This window comes from Tetrao urogallus, assembly GCF_951394365.1.
Source record: "Tetrao urogallus genome assembly, chromosome: 7".
NCBI lineage: Eukaryota > Metazoa > Chordata > Aves > Galliformes > Phasianidae > Tetrao > Tetrao urogallus.
The window spans coordinates 6,505,241-6,520,762 of record NC_136820.1 but is presented as its reverse complement, the minus strand read 5'-3'; positions in this window follow the sequence as shown (position 1 = coordinate 6,520,762).

Genomic DNA, 15,522 nt, shown 5'->3' with positions numbered 1-15,522 from the left:
TTAGGAACATGAACATGGGATTATTTCACACTGCTGTAGTGTATCACAGAATGGCCAGGGTTGGAAGGGACCTCAAGGATCATGAATCTCCAACCCCCTGCCACATGCAGCGCCACCAACCTCCACGTTTAATACCAGACCAGGCTGCCCAGGGCCCCATCCAACCTGGCCTTGAACACCTCCAGGGATGGGGCGTCCACAGCCTCTCGAGGCAGCTGTTCCAGCAGCTCACCACTCTCATAGTGAGGAAACTGATGAACACCTTCAGTAAATAACTAGCCCTTCTATACCTCTGTTCCAAATACCAGGCATTGATCCCTCTGCAAGTCACATTTATCAGCTAGTTTGGTAATACCCATGTGTTCTCTAAAGCAGCTGCCTATGACAGTGAAGCCATTTAGCCATTTGCTACGCGAGGAACCATTTCAGCACAGTACACAGGAAAGCTGAGAGGAAAGAAGGTCAGCTCATAACATCCTCCAGGAAACTCTGTGCCTACTGCCCAAGGATCCTGAGTCACAAGTAAAGCTCTGAAGAAAGCTCTGCCATGGATTTCCTCCATAACAGCAGGCTCACGGCTCTATCTCACGGTGAGCTTACCAGAAGGTCAAAGCGTTTAAGAGGGAAATATTTTGCCTTGAGATAAGAATTCACATTAGGAAGTTTGTGACATACTTTCCCCTCTTTTGACTCAAGCCTGATGAAGAGCTATGAGCACAATGAGAACTATCCTGTGAATTTCAGGTTGTATTTAGTCATTGCCATTACTGCAAACGGCACACACTGCACACGCATCAGTTTTACATCCATCTTTGAGATGCATGATTGGGATGGTGCTTTTCTACCATTCTATTATTCTAATTCTTCCATTCTACTGTACTTGCCTTAATTTATTTATATGCTTGCTATAAATTCATTTACCACACATGAGCACCAGCACAAATCTTTTTCTTTGCAAGTTAAAAACTGAAACAGGTAACAGAACTTAACTGAGATACCAGAAATGATTTGGGGAGGAAAAAAAAATAAAAAGCTTACTTGAAAGGCTACCAAGATCCAACAGATCATAAGTGAAAGTGAAAGTGAAAGCATCACGAGAAGGCAATTTTAGGATAAGAAAACACTAGAAACAATAGCCTAAAAATATCAGAAGTCCACTCAATAAAAGAGAAGCAAAAAATAACCATGGGGATGCTGAAGACAAACAAACAAAACCAAAGAAACAGTGGCCGACATTCGGAAAGGAGACCTAAGATGCATCCTTTCCATTGACATGTGACATTATAGTCAGCATTCAGGAGAAGTTAGATTATCTGAAGGCCCAAAGAGAAAATCATCACTGACAAAATTAAAAGCAACTGGTCCAAATCAATATTAAGTGGATTGTGTCTGAGGATCAGCAAGACCAAGCTCACAGCTGCACAGCAAACCATTCATCTGCTGCAGCTCCTCTGCTCTCCAGTTTGATGCTCATGAAATTCCTGCAAACTATAAAGCACTGCAGGATAAGGCAAACCAGCTCCACAACAGCTACTTCCATGTTGTCCTACTCCTACATCTACACACAGTTATGGATATACTTCATCTCACAATCCATGCTCTATACTGAGATCCTAACCAGTTTCTGAAGGAAAAAAAAAAGTGTTTACATATTGTTGCATTCCACAGGCACTACACACTTTAACCAATGTAAAACTGAAAAATTCAGCTGGTGGATGCCCACAAAATTCCTAACCCTAAGTACAAGATACTGTGTGTAGCTTTTTGGCAATAGCCTGGATGCTCAGTGAAGCAACACAGCAGGAATTATGAGCTACAAATAAGTCCTGAGTTGGAGGGGAGGGACAAAGCATTTCAGCACACAGGAAAACTGTTACCTTTGTCTGAGCATTCAGATCTAGAGTAGCTCTGCTTGTGAAGTACAAGCTCTTACCTACCCAAGTCAAAAGATCTTTTCTTATTCAACGTACAGAATGGATACAATATACTTGAGTACAGCTTGCACAGCATACAAATGATTCTTGCACTTACAACACACATCTGATTTCACACTGGTGAACCTTGAAAATAACTTACAAGGAGGATTTTGAAAGACGCGTTACCAAGCAGACAGCTGGATGTTAGACTAAACACTAAGCAAGAAAAGTGACTACAGGCATCCTGTTCAGAAAGGAAACTGAAACACAAAGTGCTGTTTAGCTAGCAGATTCATATTTTGTTTTACCAACTTCCTATTTTCTTTCATATGGGGTTCAATTTTTGTTTTCTACGAGATGATTCCGCAGTTTAATTCTAATGCTATTTACTTAAGAACTGTACTTGAAAACTAACTTTTGATTAAAGACAACTCAAACGTTAGTTGTTTTGGTTGAAAGATGTTTCCCCAGTTTTCTTATTCTCTGATGGTGATCCAACGCAAGCAATAGGGCAGCTGCACACATCCCACATGCACACTGAACAAGGTGTTTCTCAGAGCACTGGACAAAGCTGCTGAAGAGTGCAGGACAGAGTTAACAAGCTACAAGGAGAAATGGGAAGAAAAAAAAAAAATCAGTCTAATTTTTGGGTCAGTAGGACATCTGAGGGAACAAAGACATCTTCCCTTGTCCCAGGAGTGAGTTTAACACATTCAGAAAGTCAAAGCAAAGTGCTCCAACCTTGGACTGATTTCTCCCTGGCCAGCAAAATGCTGCCATCCCTCCCTATCATTTCACTTCTTGCTCTACAAGAGCTGAGAAAATGGCAGAGCAAAGAGCAGGTAAATTTGGTATTGGCAGTGCCTTCTTTTAGCCCCATTGCCACTTCCACCCGCGTGCTTCCTAACAGCACATCCCAAATGTAGGATGTGTGTGAGTGCCTTTGCACCCCCACACAGGCACACTCAAACTAGACTTGGGAACTGGCTTGTGAAAGAACAGCTCCTCAGATTTAAACCAAAACGACTTTGAAAATACACCCCATGAGGAATTCATGAGATACGTGGAAACGTACCTGTCTGGAGTTCAGCTTTTGTTTAACCAAAGTGTGCTCTCGAACACACAACCCTATTCTGTTTAGAGAAAAACACTACAAAATGACAAATAAGAAGGATGCTTAACAACACGTTCCCAATTCAAGACTCAGATCTCGTTTCCACTCAGGATATTTAACCTGGCACATGCATTTCATCATTGCTAGCATTCACGACACCTGGATGTGTTCAAGAGACACGTAGATGTGGTACTTTGGGACACGGTTTAATGGGTGATAGGAGAATGGCTGGGCTAGATTATTGTAAAGATCCTTTCCACCCTTAACAATTCTATGATTAAGTACTTAGAACACATAAAGAGCAAGCACTTCAGATATACAAGTAAGTATTTCATTGAAACCAGTACATCCCAGCTGATAACATTCACTGACTCAATTAAATAATTAGCAAAGCTAAGTGTTGGCTTTGATTTTTTTAGAAGATGTCATCTTTTCTTTTTTCATTTGGATTATATGGACTCATTCTGCCAATGATCTGAGCTATGTCATGATGTTGAGGTTAAGACCTGTCAGCTCCCCACTGCTACATTAATGAATGTATACAGTGCTTCTGTATGTTTTATCTGCACAAATACATGCCTGTAACATATAATAGCTGTCCGCAGTAGGAAACTCACACACAGCACTGATTTCTTCAGAAAGTAGAGGGAGGTACAGAGGAAAACTGGCCTAAAAGGAAAATAGTACAAGGACAGAGAAAAGACAGTTAACCTCCAAATCCAGTCTTAGCTCTTCTCAACCTTTTCCTTCTCTCTGAAGGTGACTCTGTAGCCCACCCAGCATCAGTTCTCACTGAGAAGTCTTCTTCTAGGTATCAATAAAGTATGTGCTTTATCCAGTCAGCATTCCTCAAAATAAAAAACACAGCCCTTTAGAGAGACCAAACATCTGATGCTCACTGGAATATCAAGCTCAATACTGGGTTATTGCACAGGACACTTGTGAATGTTTGTTTGTTTTCTCTAACTGAACAACAAACTCACGCGCCTGGGCTGCTACCTGTGTACTACAGGCACAAGACGAGCTCCTCCTGCACTAGCACAGAACTCTGGGACTCTTCCTGAAATACATCAGGCATTTTACACGCTACTGAGAAACGCTCAGGATTCCATCACCTCCACAGTAATTACTGAACAAAGTGGTGCGAAAGTTTCCTCCTTGAAAACTTAACCCCTCTTCAGAGCTTCTGAGAATTAGTGTTTTTAAAAGCTATTATCCATTTTAAAATACAATATGCTCAAATACAAGCTTGTATATTTGAAAAATCTGATATCAATATTGAAATACAAGGGAAACTTTTCTAAGAATTTTCATTTGCAACCCCTATTCAATAGCTCTTGTGATACTTCTTTATGCTTTGAAGCATATTCATTCTGTCACTTCAATTTCAATCCCTAAAATGCTTCAATGACACTGTTAAGAAATAATTATCTGTTTCAAGCAGCAAACACAAGCAACGATGTCTATCTGAACCTTCAGCATGGAATCTTTCCATATAATTCACCTAGTTCTGTCTCTGCCAGGTAGACATTAACTCCTGATACGTACAGAGATGCTGTTTGAGGGCACCAGTTGGTGACTGAGTAGCTGACCTTAAGTGTCAAACATGACGACTATGAGCTACACATACCAGTTACTTACTGAGATTACATTTTTAAACCTTTATTTCTGTTATTATTCCAGCTGAATTTAACACAGCAAAACAGAAAAGCAGTACTAAGAAGCTGTCTTTCAATACGATTGCCAAGAGTTTCAAAATAAAAACAATTTTTTTAGCTGACAGTAAAATCAGAGTATATTCAAGAAGCAATGCACCTACGACTCTTTAAAGTGACTCAGCTCTTGTTGGAAGCTGCTGGCTGACGATGTGAAATCCCAGCCTGCTGCTGCCACAAGAGCCATTTACCATCACCACCTCGCCAACCTCTTCTGCAAAAGCACTGGTCACGTTTTGCTCGCTCACTTCACCCTCCGAAAGAAATCCTTTAATTCTGCCTACTAGAAATAACGCCTCACCCTACAGAACCCCTCCATAATGAAGCTGCACCAGGCCTACTTACAAACTCACCCAAAATCTGCTAAAAAGGATTCGAATGCTCCGCAACTAGACGTGTTCTGACAACGCTGGATTGGCTAACTCCGAGACACCAGGACTTCCATTAGCGACTAAGGCACAACGCAGCCCTCCACCCCACCGCAGAAGCCGAGGCGCCGAAGGCACAGCACACAGCTGACAGCTGCCGGCTCCCCGCGCAGCACAGCCCCATCACCGCACGGCCCCGTTCTCTCGGGCAGGGAAGGCCCCAAGGGCGGCGGCGAGCGCTGCCCACCCTCCTTCTCTCCCTCCCTCACGTAGGCGCGGGCCGCCCCCGCCCAGCGGCGGCTTCCCGCCTGACCGACGGCTCCCCCCGCTCCAAACTCTGCGAGTTTGGCCCCTCGCTGCCGGACGGCGGCACATCCTACCCGGGCGAGTCGCTCCGACCGGAGGAGATCCGGCCGCGGCCAAGCAGCGCCGCAGGCCCCGGGGACCGGGGGGCGGAGCCGGCAGCGGCAGGGCGTGACTGACCCCCGTGGCTCCGCCCCGCCGGCCGCCTTCCTGAGCGCAAGATGGAGGGTGGAGGCGCGGGAGGTCCCGGAGGCCTGACCTGGGTGCCTTCCGTGTCGTTGGCTCCGGGCTCGGGTTGCGGTGCTGCCTTCAGCTCCATCTTACAGCTCGTTATTGTATTTTTGAAGGTACAGTGCTGTAGATCATCCCTTAGGAGTTCAAAATTACCTGTGCTCCGTTACCAGTTCTTCATCGCATGTGTTACGAATGGTGCCAGTTTGCTTTATACTGATGCCTTGTTGTGTACCCTTGAGGTAGAGAACTTGGATCGTTGTAACTTCACTTTTTTTGTGGGCATGAATTCCTCGATCTTGTTTACTTGCAGCATTGCTTTTTTGCCTCCTGACTCCTAGAAGGATTTTTCCTCATCGATACCAATTTTATTTTGTCTTTCCACTCCACCTGAGCTTTTACTCCATAGTGAAGGTTGTTGTCCGGTTCTATTGGAAATAACACCTCAAGACAAAACCAAAGCAGACCTCATCAGGATTCCACGCCCACCTGGTGATAGTGGCTAATGGCCATCCTGTAATAGCTAATCCTCTTGGTTCCACATAACAAGCACTACGTTTATGGTAGGAGTTTTGTGCTAATTCCTCACTGCATGAAGAGCCATGTATCTCTGAAGTCCTTAGGCAACCAGGTCTCAACATAAAATGACACAGGAAGGTGTCAAAAACTGTGGTGCAACACTAGTTCACCTGCATTGCTATTAGAAGATGTAATGTATTTCAAGAAAAAACAGCCTATTAACTTGCTTCAGCATGTGCATTTCAACGATAGCCTTATTTAAAGAGGAATACGTCTAAATGTTAATGAACCAATCAAAACAAGAGGCAAAGCAGATTATCTGTCACTGGCCTAAATTCTACTTAAGCTTCTGCATCATGTTATAGCAGAGTTTTTATATTTACACAGATTAGGACAAGACAATCCAGACGTGATTGGAATCATTGGGAGGATATGCCAGAAACTCAATCATCCGGGCAGTTAATAAATGTATTCTTCCCTTTGGGGAAACATGTTCTTTGTCCTTATGGAGACCCAAAGCTTCTCAAATGCACATATATGTTGTAGGGTTTGTCTGCAGTTACATACAGAGCTGAAAATCTGCTCTGAAGTATATGTGTATACAGCTATCTATATCTCTCAAGAGAAGGAAAGACAGACATTCAGCATGGTACTCACCCTGCTCACCCAGGCTGGCTCCGCATAGTACCATGCATCTTCAGGGAGTTCCGTGCACTGCTGCAGCAACCAGAAGTCCAGGCCAGCCTGGAGCTGGAGCAGAACCGAAAACAAGAACCCTAAGCATTTGTTATAAACAACTTTACAGAGGATGATAGCTAAGGTGAATCTCTTCACCTTTGTCCAAAAGAGCTGGAACTTGCAACAAAATGTCCTGTTCACTGCTGTTGGTGGTTGATGAAAAGGGAGAGGAATCAACTCAACTGTGAGAAAAATCTTGGAAGATCTTTTTGTTACTAATCATTTTTAATCAAAGTCTGTAAACATGCAGTCAATTTCTGCCCTTTCATGGAAACACAGAGCCATAGAATATGTCAAGTTGGAAAGGATCCAAGAGGATCACCAAGTCCATCTCTATAAAGGACCACCCAAAAATCAGGATATATGACTAAGATCGTTGTCCAGCCTGCCCCACCTAGAGAACCATAGGGATACCAAGGAGGTGAGAAGGGAGCTATTCAGGAACCACACAGGGAAGGGGAGGCAAGGCCCACAGGAGGAGTGATCTCTTTTAAATACAGTTTTCTTTGCTTCTGGACTCAAATTCAAATATTTGTGGCTCTGTGCAGGACCAGCAACAAGTGCTGGTTGGTGACACTTGATCTGGCTGCTCCAGTCTGCCAGGCCATGGGTGTCACACAGCAATGTCACTGTGACGTTTGAGCATTTCCCAGAGGAACCTCCCAACAGTTCTGTTGAGTTTTGCTTGCCAACTGCAGGGCAAAGACTGACTCATCACAGAAATGCCTCTATGTGAAGATTGCCATCAAACCGAGACCAAAAAAATAAAATAAAAATTGAGCTACCTGAATCAGAAACGTCTTCTGTTTCTCAGCCAGAGAAGGTGATTGAGTCCTCAGGCTCCCTTTCTCCTGAGCCTTTAGGATAGGATAAAGGAACACTTTGGGATGCTGCTGCAGCATGGATAAAGGAAGAAGAAAATTCACAAACCTTTTCTGATGAAGAGAAAGCCAAATGCTTACCTCACATTTCTTCTGAGGAGAGCAAAGCCAGCATCTCCTCAGCCCCCACCTTTCCATAGAAAGTCTGGCAACTGGTTGAAAATGAACAATTTAAGATGCTTTAGTGGGGTTACGGTGGAAACTTTGTTGTTTAAAAAGATGAAGAAATGTTTAAGCCCCAAGTACTGGGAAGGAAAGGACCTGGAAAAGAGTTTTGGACTGAAAATGTGAAAAACTTCATTCACCAACTTAATCTGCATGGATTCACCAGAATACACTGTGACTGCAAAAGACGTCCGTGAGTTCCTGAATTTCTGACAGAGGAAGCATTTGCTGCTCATAGGAAGGTTGCTCAACACAGAAACCAGCTCTCGCAGTATTCTGGTGGGAGGGATGGAGGTTCCAAGAAAATAAGCCTTGGTGGTAGAGGAGGATGACAGTAAATGTTCTAATCTTCATTTCTTTCTCTGGCTATTTCTGGGTATTTTAGAAGTAGCACTGCTAAGTAGCAGAAATATGGATAAAATAGATTTGGGTTATATCCAGAACCCACAGAATGAAAAGATAAATAAATCAGGATATGATGCCTATTTATTTCAATACATTTGCAACACATCTTGTTTTAGTCAGCCTAAGCTGGAGGATTGATCTGGCCAATAGACTTTTTTAATGGTCATGTTTGTCCTCAGCAATTACAGGTCTTCCATGCGGTATCTCGCTATCTTTCAGTCCTGAACTGACAGCAACTAACTCTTTCCTCTCCTTTGCTTTTTCCAGTTACTTGTACAACTTCATGCAGCTGGTGATTGCCCAGCCTTCACGTTTGCCAAGATCTCTCTGCAAGGCCTTTCTACCCTTGAGGGAGTCTAGTTCCTTTGGGGCCCATTACTGCCACTCAGTGCCGTGCCTCCACTGCCCTCCTAAGGAGATGTAGTTCCAGAAGGGTGCCCAGGCAAGTATTTATACTTAAGAATTGTCATTATTTTTCATGTAAACGTAAAGAGAATGGCTTCTGAATCTCAGTAGCAGCCTGTGTTAGAATTACTTGTCTCCAAAGTGTTTTGATGCAATTTGTTTCTTACGTTGTAAAAGCAAAAGCAGCAGCCCTCTGCCACTGCACACTGAAATGAATGCATATTTAAACAAGCTGTGATTGACATTTGGCTGAACAGATCAACAGCATAATTTATAAAAACACATGAAAAGGCGCTGTTAATTAGGCCTTGTGTCTGGTTATCAAGCTACAAGAAAGACATCTTGAAAGTGTAGGCAGGGTGAATAAGCAAAGCCCAGCTTTCAGCACGCTAAGGCCTGTTGCAGGCTGTGTGTAACCACTAATGTCACGAGCAAATACTCTTGCACGCACCTGACCAATTGTTTTAAGGGAAAAAATGGGTATAAAAGAAATAAAAGGGATAACCATAATCAGCTGAGACTCAGGCCCCATTTACACATGCGTGCACAGAACCAACCAGCAATCTCTTTAATGGGTAAAAGGAGATCTCTGCCTCCTTCTACGTGGCCTATTGCCTCTCTTCTGCTGGTGTTGTCAAAATGCTTTCTTACACAATTTTGCTGGGGAGAAAACAATATTTGTTCTGCTTTTCCTGCTCTTTGGAGGGGATCCTAATGAGTGAAGAGCTGTTTCAGTTTCTTCTGCTTAAATACTTCTCAAATAATTCAAGTAAATCTAAGAAAGCTTTTTTGGGGGGAAGTGTTTACTGAGCTTTGCTAAAAATCCTTGGTAATTAAAGTGCTTAGCACAATATACCAAGGTCATGTTTTCAGATCTGCTGAAATCCTGAGAACCAAAATATCTTCTTGTGCGTCCTGCACAGTATTGTTAATTTCAGATCACCTGAGTGAGATAAGTGACACCTCAATTTTTGAAGCTTATAATCAACTTCTACTCCTGGGTAAGAAAGTGAGAGATTTATGGATTTACATTCAGTAACCACTCTGGTAAATTCAGAAAGATTAAATTATATGGAAATTGGCTTTGAGAGTCTCTTTTATGAACAGATAAAACCAATCAGTCTCTTGGTTGCAATGCTGACCGCAGAAAGCACACATTACAGTGCAGATTTGGAGAGAATGAGCTGAGTGAAGCCTGTTGATAACAGCTAGTTCTTCCAGGCTGTTCGGTGGTATTTTCCTAGCCCTCTGTAGATCTGAGTATAGGGAAGGACAGACAACATTACATCACGTAAGGAGAAACTATGCAGTTTCTTAATAGTGCTTCACTAACAAAAGCATTCCTCTGTGTCCTAGTGCTGAAGTTTGCATGTACACAGAGAATGAAGTGCCTGCTTCTCCCTCCAGAGGCACAAAGCAGGTTGCACCTGGCTCTCAGTCAACATTCCACTGAAACTGTCACCTTGGATCGTGTTCCCACGCACTTATTACAGGGCATTAAGGAAGGAGTGTCTGCAGTCTTCTGGAGCAACTAAGCGGAAAGAGAAGCACAAGGACAAGACTCATTGTTTACATCCTAAACCCTTCCTCTTTTAGTGTCTCTCTGCTTCTATTTAAGTTTCCATTTTCAGTCTTCAGGTCTGTTCCTTAGCAAAAAGTGCACAGTAATAATAATAATAATAGGTTTTTCAATGTAGTAAATAGACAACGATCAGAACAGGATGACATGTATGTGTTTTTCTTAACACTTTTAGTCCCAGTTTTATATTCTCTCTCCCTGTGGAAAGACAATTGGGGTTTTCTTCTCTGAGGGCTGAAGGGATTTATAGTCCATATTCAGAAGATGGTTGATAGATAGTAGCTAAAATCTAATTAAAGTCACTGGATGTAAATTTCTTTCTAAAGATCTCTTAAATGCAAGTGGGATTCCTCAGCTTTAGGAGGCAGCAAGAAGGGCTCCAAATAGTGGCAAATAAAATCACCTTAATGGTACCCTTCAGGAAGAAGATCCCCCAGTGGTTGGAAGGGAGCAAGAAGGCTTTGCCAGGGGCTGGGCCATGGCACAGAGTCCAGGCCCATGCTGGAACTGCGGGTGCTCATCACATGCAGTGATTTGGGGCAGCCAACAGGTGTAAAGGCTTCACAGGGAGGGCAGGGTATTGCCAGGATCTTGGCTAATTGTTCTTACTCAGGGTAATGTTCTAACATGAAGGAAGGGCACTGCAATGGTTGTCTCTAATGTGCCTCATTATATCAAGCAGATGAATGTTGGATGGATCACTCTCTGATGTTAGGCCTTTAGGTGTTTGTGCTATGGAAAACAGCCAAAATGTGTTAGTCAGTTTGTGTAACAGAATGCCCACAATGATTCTGTAATTCAAAATGGTTTCTAAAGAGAGACACAAAGATGTACCAAGTCACTACACCCCCAAATCTCATTTGAAATCAATGGAGTAGATCTGCTTAAATGCATTTGAGGATGTGGTGGTATTCCTGTTCTTGACTGGTTCTCAAATCTCAAGCTGCAGACCCACATCCAAAGATCCCTAGCTAGCTCTGAGGAATGCCTATGTTGGTCTGGCTGGTAAGCTCCTAATGTCTCCTTCTCCCTTAAGAAAAATGAAGTCGGTTGACTTGGGGCAATTAGATAGCAATCTAACTCTATTATCTGTCTGGGAGGCGACCAAGTATTTCTGCAGTAGGGCAGGAAGAAAAGAATCTATTGATCAAGAAGTTACAAAGACTCTAGAGTTAATCTTCTCACAGAACATACCTATTACACTTTGATGTTATGCCTTCTTCGATGATACGGCTCAGCTTAAGTGAATGAACAACCCAGCGCAGGAGCTTTAAGCTCACCCTGCGGTAAGAAAAGTGACTAAGTGGAACCAAGAGCCAAAGTCCAGCATTTGTCAGGCATTGAGATAAAGCCCGTTCTTTTCTAAATCCGGATTTGAGATGACGCAACGGTCCTCGTGCAGGTGGTGATTGCTGCTTAATATGCAGTGCAGCAGCTGTGCAGCGCTGTTCAGCACATTTCAGAGCACTGCTCCATTAAAAGACTGACAGACCTCTTTGCAGGCTCCTCTTGATATGAAATTACACACATGCCTTCTGCCCATCTTTGTTGCCTCAAATGTTGAAAGTCCCTTCATTTCTAACACGTTTATGAACCAAACTTTGCAGCCTTGTGCTTTGAAGAGAACCTCTCCTTCCCGCTACCTGATGTTAAGAGGTATCAGACCCAACACCAAGCGGTTTGCTAGAAATATTCTTATTTGAGCTCTTGCCCATCAGTAAAATAAAACAAATCCCATCTTAAAGATAAGAGCTTTGAGCAGTTCGGGGCAGTTGCACAGGCAATGTGTCATTTTTGGCCACTCTCACTCATGTGCTCTCACTCTGTAAACTCTGTGTCTTTTTCCCTTCTGCCACCTTGCATATTATTATTTTCTGCTAATTTACCCCCATTGATTCCTCTCTGTTTCCACCTACAGAAGGCTGGTTTCTGTACATTATTGCCTTTTTCATTCCTATTGAGTTCCTCTGCCCTACTAAAAGTTCTTCACCCACAGTTAGGGTTCACTGGATGCTGTTAGCAAGAGGGCAAATAAGCAGTTTCAAGTATTTAATGAACTTTTTACAATTTATGTCCTATAGAAACTGACAATAAGCAGAAATAAACTTCAAAATTCTTCATTTGTGCTAGCTGTATATGAAAACTATATACAATCCATGTACACATCATTACTTACCCCAATATTAGCTATGCTTTTATGCATGAAATGCAATATATGTTCTACTCCAAATTTGCTTCTTGTCTTTTATCTGCTTTCACATATTTCTGGGCTTAACTGTCCATTGATTCCACCTAAACAAGTTCCTTTATGCACAGAAATAAATCTAGTGAAATGAATCTTGTGATTGTGCACATAAACCAAAAAAGCTTTTGGTAGTTTTGTAAAGTTTAAAAAGGGAGACGTCAAGTTTCACATTCTTGTGACTAGTCTTACTGAAACAGAAATGTTTGCATGAAAAATGAGAACTAACAATGAGAAAAACTAAAAACTAAAAGAAAAAAGTCTCAGTCTGAGGTTTCTAGTATGACTCTTCGGTAGATTTTATTCCACTAAAAGAGGAAATATGTTCTGATTACTGTACGGAAACTGCCCTGTCAGCGAGACGGGGTGTTTCACCAAACTGGACACCAACCCCAAGAATTATTTATAATGCTAACCCTGCAAAGCCCAACTCAGCTGACCAACAGAGCTAAGTGCAGTTGCAGCCTTCCCTAACCAGACTTACAGATATGGTGCTATCAGCTATCATCGCCTCTGTGGACAGTCAGTGCATCTCAGGTTTTAATCTTACGTTGTTAACGATGGAGTGTTAATAGTGTAATACTAACAAGTTAGTGACCATTTCCAGGACAGTTTACATACGTGCACTGAAGTATTTTGGCCCCAAAGTGTAGTCAGTAGCATTTTCTGAATGTAAGTACACAGAACTCTGCTAAGGAAATAAAGTATATTTATAGTGCTGTAGGTTCTTGCAAGGCTGAAAATTCTGATGTTGCTTCAGCAAGTGTTTCGACCAAAGCTATTTAAACCATTTGAAAGCAGTGCCGAAACCATCTAGTCCTTGTTTCCTCCCTCTTCCTCCTCCTCTCTGTTTCACTTTCATAGAATCAGAATTACAAAGGTTGGAAATGACCTCTAGGATCACTAGTCCAACTGCCAACCCATCCCAACCCTGCCCACTATCCACGGCCCTCAGTGCCACATCCACATGTCTCTTGAACAGCTGGTGAAACGGTGACTGCACCACCTCCCTGTGCAGCCTGTTCCAGTCCTTAACACTTTGTCAGAGACGTTTTTTCCAGATATTAAACCTGAACTTTCCCTGGCACATCTTGAGACCTTACCTCTTGTCCTATCATTAGTTACGTGGAAGCAGACGACCCCCAGAGGGAGTTGTGGAGTGTGATAAGGTCTCCTCTAAACCTCCTCCAGACCGAACAAACCCAGTTCCCTCAGCATCTCCTCATCAGACTTGGGCTCCAGACCCCTCACAGCTTTGTTGCCCTACTTTGGATATGGTTTAAAGGCATTCAGATGAAAACAACACTAATGTCATCTATCTGAACGACAGATATTTTTCTGAACTAAACATTTGTGGGGGACTGTGGGCAAGCGGAAAAGAAGACGCTAGAAATCATGCAAAGCAAAGAGGAGAGAAGCAGAGCTACGCAGGTGGAAGGAAAGCTGGGAAATCCCAATGACTGCATCTCGTACCGAATCCAAGCGCCTGCTTTTTTTTTCCTCCGGCCTCCTACGAAGAACCTCAGAGCCGGTACGAGGCGGCTGGGCGGAGCTCCGGGATGCCCGGCGAGGAGCGCGGCCGTGGGGCGTGCAGCTGACCCCCCCTCCTGGGCAGCCCGCACGCTGCACCGAAACACGCCGGTTGTTCCATCGCCCTCTTGTGAAGACCCATTCTCTAACCCCTAACCTGACCCTCCCCTGGCATAACCTTGAAAATGAAACACTTGTAGAGCTCAGGAAAATTATAATAGAAGGAAATTCACATGCAGTTAATGGAGGAGGATTATTTGGCTCAAAGCTGGCACTTGCTGCTGTACAAAAGCATTTACAACACGAGCCTTTTCCACAATGGGCACTGACTGCCAAAACCAAGATCTCTGCAAACCTGTGAGGTAGTGGGACTGTGCTTCACCGGATCCTGTGGGCATGCTGCCAGGGAAGGGGTGCAGAGGGTCATTCATCTTGTGCATTTTACACTGAAGGACAGAATAGTGAGTGAGGCAGCAGATGAAGGGCTGTGTAGCTGAATTCATCTTGCACCAGGAGAAATACTTAACTGGAATGTTACGTAAAACCTGCATAGATAATAGACCATGCTTTACCAAGTTCTTTGGCAGACAGAAGCAGGGTCAGAAGAGGAGATCAAGGACACTACTGCAAAGTGGGGCTAAACAAATTAATGATCAGCTGGTCCATATAGAAGTAGTAAGGAAAATACAGAAGGATGTACCCCTTAACTCCCTCAACCTCCTAATTGCAAATGCTGGAGAAATAAGGGGGAGAATTGACCTTAGGCATTGCTCTTCCTGCCAAGTATCTCCTATCATTGCTATTGGAGATCACCATAGACTGCATGAGCCATGGCCCTGTCATTTATATTCTTATTGTCTTATATTCTTAACAGCTGAGTGTGTGCAGAGAACTCAGGCACTAATGTCCTTTAAGTTAACGATAAAGTGCAAATCCTGATCGGCTGTTTATCTGCTCTCTCCAGAGTTAAAGACTTGTTGCCTTTCCCCACTTTTTGTTCAGCTCCTGTGAACCTCCTATCTTCTCAGTCTCTTGTATGCAGGGTAAAAGGAAGCCATAATGTAGTATGACTGTTTCTAAGGCTGTTGTGGTAGTAGTTATCAGCACTATGCAGTTCTTCTGGTTGAACTACCAGTATTCTATCCCAAGTTTTAAGCTACAATGCATAAAACATTATGCAGTATGCATCTACTTCAATAGAAATTAAAGCAAAGGGAAGGCCTAGAATCAGATTTTGCATATGGCTTCTAACCTGGGGTATTTTCAGAGCTACAGGAGCAAGGTAAGCATCTGTTTATGCCAGTGACATTTAAGATACTTTCTCAGAAAGATGTATTTAAAGGTACATTTTACTCAAATCAGGTAGCCTCCAAAGGTGGTCTTAACTAATTTGCAGCCTGCTTACTACTTC